At 43.9% G+C, this 7,500-nt stretch overlaps 1 long non-coding RNA gene across 1 annotated transcript; it reads right to left on the bottom strand.

Annotated features, from left to right (window-relative positions):
• Positions 1-367: 367 nt before the first annotated feature.
• On the bottom strand, positions 368-1,021 carry LOC123499530. The gene is made up of 2 exons (XR_006673022.1): positions 883-1,021; positions 368-634 (listed from the first exon to the last, which is right to left on the bottom strand). It is a non-coding gene; the product is annotated as an uncharacterized LOC123499530 (long non-coding RNA).
• Between the last annotated feature and the right edge of the window lie 6,479 nt (positions 1,022-7,500).

Genomic DNA, 7,500 nt, shown 5'->3' with positions numbered 1-7,500 from the left:
CTCCAGTGATAAGGTCTTGCGGGGGTGAGGGTCGTGGGGTTGGTATAGCACTGTGCGAAGCTAAAGAGGTAAGTGGCTTTCTGCTTTCCTCACTTTGCCGTCTCTCACTGATGGAATTAACCCCTTCAGTACTAGGACGCATTTTTACTATGAGTGTGATTAGACGATTTTAGTGACATCAGGAATTAAGGCTCAATGGAGGTCGGAAGATTATTGTAAGGAGTCTTCACTAATTCTAATTCCCACATAAGTTTCTGAAGGTGCATAAAAGTACCAAATAGTAAGCAGAAGAAATATAAAAATACGTCCCAGTAGTGAAGGGGTTAAGAACTGTGGTGGAGTCACGGAGGAAGATGAAATGGACACAAACAGCTGCAGGAGATTTAATTACATCTTAACAATCAGTGAAAGTTATTTATGGATTTGAATTTTTTTTTTTTTTTATCCTTCACAAGTGTAGTAGCAATTAAACAAGTATTCTCATCATAAATAGGTAAAAGAATCATTATGGAGGGTTTTTTTATCGAGGGTTCGGGGGCAGGAAGCGCATCCTTTCGAGATAAGGGTTCACAAGTGCCACATTACACAGCCATTCGTCGAGAGGCGCCGTCCCGCCCATCACCACCACCACAACCTACAGAAACGAGACGCAAAACTAAACAAACATATATAAACAGCTCTTATCAGGAAATAAATACACTCATGAAACTGACAGATAAAATTTTCTTTAGTAAAGTCAGCGACCCTTCACACACACACACACACACACACACACACACACAGACCATTCCACCAGTAAAAAAAAAGCCACAATCCCCACCACTCTGTCATTCCAGCCGCTGTAATCCGTCCTCTGCGTGATTGCCGGTCTTCCTGCCTCACCTGGATGCCTGGAGGGAGTGAGGGAGGGCGGCGTGGGGCGTGAAGCAGGTGAAAAACACTAATAAGTAAGCACACAGGCGTCGCGTGAGGGTTTGTTTGCACCGAGTAGCCACACTGGAAGCCGCCGTGCCCTCCATCCCAACACCTGGCAGTAACCTCAACTTAAACTCAACTTATCACCTCCCACCCTTCACTGTTATAGATGTTCACGTCCTCTCTAGCATTGTTTATTTAGTAGTTTGGCATTTAAGGGTGTGTTGGTGGCTTATGCTTTGGGAATGGAGTATTAGGAGGGTTGTAAAGAGATTAGCAAGGTTTGAGTCAAGGCGTGAAGTCAAAGTGAAGGGTTCCGGATGAGTTGTTAGTGCTTAAGACGTCAAATGGTTCCCGATCAACGCCCGAACGCTTTACTTATAGCCTCGTTTAAGCCGGAAATGCACTAATTCCACTCATATATTTCCTGCTGTAATTATTATCCCATCACTCCTTCCCTCCCCTCCCCTTCCTTTCCCTCTACTCCCCCTCTCCTCTTACTCTACTCTCCCTTCCTCCCTAACGCCTCTTTTCTCTCTCTCACTCACTCACTTTGTATCTAAATGGCTCTCCTATCAGTCCGCCATCTAGCTTTCCCTTGTTCACAGTGTTTGCCGAGTTAAAAGTACATCAAAAGTGTAATATGCGTGAAAAAATTTAACGAAGTGTCCCCTTGTATCGCAGTAATTTCATGCTTCTTTTCTTCATTTTTGTACACGAGTTAATAGAGGTAGTAGTATGTTCCCGTTGTCTCATTTATCTATCTTTTATGTTCCTCGCTATTGTTCACCGCTGCTGTATCGCCTGATCTTTAATCTACACCAGAATTACACGTCGGGGGATTAAGAGCAGATAGCGTCCCCGAGGTTCAATAAAATTTACAAGGAAAAACAATAGCGAGGCGGAAGACTTGGCTAACCGTTTTCGGTCTCGCGCTGGGAACACCAAGCAAGGGAACAGATTTGATGTGACGCGCGCCGAGGGAGACAGCTCGCGCCCTCCTTCCTTCCTCCGTTTTATTGTGTTTTTTGCCCCCTCAAGCCCGGGATGTGGAGTTTTATCTCGCCGGAGGAGGTTTATTAGCCTTTTCTACGGGTTTATGGCTGGATAGATGGGGAAGGAGAGTGAGTGCGAGTGAGAGAGAGGCTGCTACAAGTGGTGTGTTGTACTAGACAGAGAGCGAGGCAGACAGATTGCACACACACACACACACACACACACACACACACACACACACACACACACACACACACACACACACACACACACAGAGAGAGAGAGAGAGAGAGAGAGAGAGAGAGAGAGATTTTAAAAGCATTATCATCCGTCAAACCCACAAACTTCAATAAAAAATAAAATGCACTTCCCTTCCTTTTTTTTATTTATTTATTTATTTATCATCAGCACCCTCACTCCTCCTCTCTCATTCCCTTTCACCTCAACTTTCTGTGCCTTAATATTGCCCTGCACTTACTTCACTTCTCACCACTCCTTGTTTAAAACTGATTTATCGACGTGAAACACTGAATAATTGATCACCTAACACCCCCATCCCCGCCAACCCCTTCCTCACACACACACACACACACACAAGCAAAGAACTGACCAATAGTAATAATAATCCTTTGTATACTGCATATAATACGTACGTTTGTCTGTCTGTCTGCACAAGAGAAACCTCCCATTCCTCCCTCTCACCCTTCGAACCCTCCCCTCACCTTCTCTTATCCTCCCCCCTTGGTTCTATAACTCCCTTTTACCCCTCTCTTACCCTCTCATCCTCCCTGCTTCCCTCCCTACCTTTTCCAACATCTCCCTACCCACCCTTCTCCCCCTCTCTAGCATGGAAACAACGTTCAGGATAATTGTGCACAAGTCCCACGCAATCAGGAGTGTGCGAGTGGCGATTGTGTCAAGTGATTAACCCCACCCACGTGTCTGTCCCTCGGGATCCCTCTTGCAGCGTGTCATGCTAAGAGCTACCTCACCTTCAGGAACCTTTGCTCTCTCATCACGACTGGTTTCAAAGGCCACGGGAATGATTAGTCGGGTTCCCCATGCGTGTTTCTCCCGTTCATAATGCAGAAAGTTTGTTCATCTGTCACTACAAGCATAAAATCGCCCTTTAAAAAAAAAAAAAACCGTGTAACTCCAACTAGAGCCTTTGGTAAGTGAGTAAATAACTGTAGCGTGTTCATTGTGGAAGTGTTAGAGATTGTATGGTCGCAAGCGCTACCTACCCTCAGTGAGTTATGTGGCTCCCGCTTCAATGCACCGCGTGACCTAACCAGTTCCATTATGTTAATTTATCGCATCCACCGCTGCAATACGGATACGGTTATTACTACTTGCTGTCCTAGTGCTTGTGAAGGGGGGAGAGAGAGAGAGAGCGATAGAGAGAGAGAGTGGGACAGTGAGAGGGTGGGAGGTACCGGTGTGAGAGTTAAGAGCGTGGGAAGGGAGGGTGAGTGAGGAAAGGGTGAGAGAGAAGCACAGAGAGAGAGAGGAAGAGGAAGGATGGGTAAAATATGAAGGAAAGGATAGAAGAAATGAAGTGAATGATAGGTGAGGTGAAGTAGAGAAAAGGTACAGATAGAAAGGATAACGATGGAAGGAGAGGAGAGGAGGATAGGATAAAAGAGGTGGAAGGAAGAAAGGGAAGGATGGGAATATATCGTTTTTCAGGGCAGTGTGTCAGAGAGAGAGAGAGAGATAGTAGAGTGCAGCTGTGTGTGATGTTGGTGGTGTGTTGGGAGGACAGGATAATAGAGAGCAGAAAGAGTAGTAGTAGTAGTAGTAGTAGTAGTAGTAGTAGTAGTAGTAGCAGCAGCAGCAGTAGCAGTAGCAGTAGCAGTAGCTGTAGTAGTGGTAGTAGTTACAAAAGATGAAGTAATATTGACGATTTTCTAATATAAGTAGCAACACGAGCAGCAGAAACAATCGTAGAAGTAATAGCAATAAAAGCAGTTGCAATACCACCACCACCACCACCACCACCACTACCAGCAACAACAAACAACAGAAATAGTGGACATAATATTAGCAAAACTCGCATTCTTATCAGTATTCAGGACAAGTACCAACAGCAGCAATAGAAGCAGTAGTGGCGGCGGCAGTAATACTAGTTGTGATGGTGGTGGTAGTGGCAGTGTCGGGGCGTCCAGGGTACAGCGAGGGGGACTGGCTGGCTGGGTAGTTGGCTGGGTGGGGTGGGTTGGGTGAGTGTGCCGTGCTTCTTAAGTGTTAAATATTGATACTGTTCAACTTCCTTCCTGGTAAACGTGGAGGCGGTCCCTTGTCACGCTCCACCCGCTCTCCCCACCTTGCTATTTTCTTTAATAAATACAAGATAAAATATGAACAGCGGCCTCTCTCTTTTGTATTTCATTATTCTCTTAACTTTGAAATTCTCTTCTTTACAACCGCTGATTCCACTGCCATCACTGCTGCTACTGCTACTGCCACCTCTCTCTCTCTCTCTCTCTCTCTCTCTCTCTCTCTCTCTCTCTCTCTCTCTCTCTCTCTCTCCATTATTTGGCGTGTCTTCAACCATTCCTGACGTACACACACTCAGTACTTTCGCCTCCAATCAGTCAGTTAGTCATCACAGGAGGAGAAGAACCTTTGTTTTACCCTACAATGCTCTCCTTCCCCTGCCCCTCTCTCTCTTTACCTCCTCCTCCTCCTCCTCCTCCTCCTCCTCCTCCTCCTCCTCCTCCTCCTCCTCTTTCTCTTCCTATTTTTCTACAGTTCATCCCCACAAATCCAAATAATCACTAGATTCATCCCAATACTTCATGAATATCACTCGGTTGAAAGGACACGCTCTCTCTCTCTCTCTCTCTCTCTCTCTCTCTCTCTCTCTCTCTCTCTCTCTCTCTCTCCGAGGCCTAAGCGTAAGGTCAACATGGGTCTGGTTAGGCAAGGAAGGAAGGAGGGAGAGAGGAAGGGCGGAGTGAATGGGAGGAGTCATCACAAGGCATACGTAAGGTGGTATAAAGAATGCAGAGTGATTTCAAAGGAGGTGAGGTGCGCGTCACAAAAGAGGGAGCATTGTAATGAGGAAAGTTACAGCTACAAGGTCTTCTTCTTATATACTACTAAGCCTATTTACCTCCTCTTTGCCTTCTATGAGTGTCTACCTTCTTTTTTTTTTTTTTTTTATTCTGGTGGGCACTGAAAGCCACAATACAGATCTTTTTTTTTTTTTGCTTTGCCGCAGTAAATGTAAAATTGATGCGCGTGGAAAGATCACAAATTTTAAAACATTCCGTCTCACCTCACCAATACATCCTCCTGTCTGTATGTCTCTTTCTCTGTGCCGTCAGGTAAATGCCGAGGAAAAGAGCCGCTATGAAAAAGAAAAACTCAGTCAGCAGGTCAGCCAGTTTCTCATCAGTGGAAGTGGTTGGGTTCAGGAGTATATTGAGTATGTAAAAGCCTTGTTCAGAAGCCGTGTTATGTCCCCACGCGGGTTGCCGCAGTGGTGAGTGCTTCGCCTGACTCTTACGTCCTATGATCTGCTTAGAATATGTTGGAAAGTCAGCTTTTGTGAGGAAATTGTCAGCACACAAGAGGACGTGAGGTCAAGGAGAAAGATCATATACACACACACACACACACACACACACACACAGAGAGAGAGAGAGAGAGAGAGAGAGAGAGAGAGAGAGAGAGAGAGAGAGAGAGAGAGAGAGAGAGAGAGAGAGAGAGGAAAAGAGGAAGGAATAAAGGAAAAAGGAAGGAAGGAAGGATATAAGAAACAAGAAATTAAAAAGATAGAAGAAAAGAAGAAAAGAAAGAAAAAAGACCGAGAGAAAAAATAAAAACAGGAAGAAGGAAAAAGGTTTCATTATAATTCCTCCGAGGTAAAAAAAAAAAAAAAAAACAAAGCCCGGTGCAATAATTCAAGAAATCGAAGTAACTGTTGAAAATTGAGAACCCGATCAGAGAAACGAACCGTGAGAAACGAGTCAACATTCCCACAGCGTTGCCAGGGATTGACCTTCCGACAGAGCAGCCGACGAACACAACCAGTAACCTCTGAGCTCCTTCCTGGCGACAATATGACACCTACTACGTACTTCATTTGCGTGGCGCTGTACACTTCAACTTTTTTTATGCAAGAAGGGAAGCTTGCCAAGGACAACAAAAAATTATAAAAAAGGCCCACTTGATTGCCAGTTCCCTTAAAGATCAATAGATTTAGCCAAAAGACAGGGACAAATGTCTTGAAACTTCCATCATAAAAGAAGTCAAGTCGCAGGAAAATGGGAATACAAAACAGGTAAGGAGTTCCAGAGTTTACCAGAGAAAGGTATTAATGATTGAGAGTACTGGTTAACTCTTACATTGGAGAGTTGCACAGAATAGGGGTGAGAGGAAGATGAATGCAATAATAAAGGTTTAAGTTACTCCATCCCTCCTTTGAGTAGTGAAAGTGTAAAGTATTTCTGGGTCAACCTAAGCTTTGTTTACTACCATCACTACTCAACTGCCCATATAACTGTATCTTTCCTTTATCTACGTAGGAATGGCTCAAGTCAAGGGATACAAAAAAGACAGAAAAGAAAGGTGCTTGACTCCAGCTAAATTTAGTCTACCACCTTCACTACTCAACTGTCCATATACTGTAAGAAGGTTCCAGTCAAGGGCTACAAAAAAGGCAGGAAAGAAAGGTACTAGTACACAAAAAGAACAAAAAGAATAATACAATCAGATGTGCTTTGTATGTGTTCGTATTAGTAAAGGGGGATACAGAAGCGGGAAGGGAGATTTAAAGTATACCAATTTACTAGTCAACAGCCTTCCAAAGTGCGATCTGATGTAGCACCTTAGGAAAGCAAGGGAAGCTGCAAGAAGGCATCAGGTCTACACGTGGCAGTCACTGTGAGGAGGCGAAAGCAGAAGCCAAAGTGAAACCAAATGATTAATGGAAGACTCAAATTATCCTTAGTCAACTGTGTGTGTGTGTGTGTGTGTGTGTGTGTGTGTGTGTGTGTGTGTGTGTGTGTGTGTGTGTGTGTGTTCATTTTCTTTATTTTACTGAAAACTGTTTAAGAAAGAAGTGAAGGAAAATAACTGAAACATTTGAAGAAGTTAGTTAGCTAATGACTTCTCGTTCCCAATTCCATTACGATTCAGAAACTTGAGAGAGAGAGAGAGAGAGAGAGAGAGAGAGAGAGAGAGAGAGAGAGAGAGAGAGAGAGAGAGAGAGAGAGAGAGAGAGAGAGAGAGAGAGAGAGAGATAATAAAAGTCTGGATTCATAATTAAACACACACACACACACACACACACACACACACACACACACACACACACACACACATAGGCCAACAAACACAATTCCGCGTCATAACCAACTTTCATCACTTCATCTGCAACACAAATCCTCAATTGGACACACCAACACATAAAACCAAAAATTCTCAAACCTAAAAAAAAAAAATGGAAAAAAAATAAATTAAATAAAGTTAAAAAAAAATTATACTGAGCAATTCCAAAACGTTATTCTCGGGTGAAGAAACTAACAGACTGACTGACTGACTGACTGACTGACCGACTGACTGACTGACTGGTTGAGT

The sequence above is a fragment of the Portunus trituberculatus genome, chromosome 50 (genome assembly GCF_017591435.1).
Source record: "Portunus trituberculatus isolate SZX2019 chromosome 50, ASM1759143v1, whole genome shotgun sequence".
In the NCBI taxonomy this organism is placed as follows: Eukaryota; Metazoa; Arthropoda; class Malacostraca; order Decapoda; family Portunidae; genus Portunus; species Portunus trituberculatus.
This window is presented reverse-complemented; position numbering and strand designations above follow the sequence as displayed.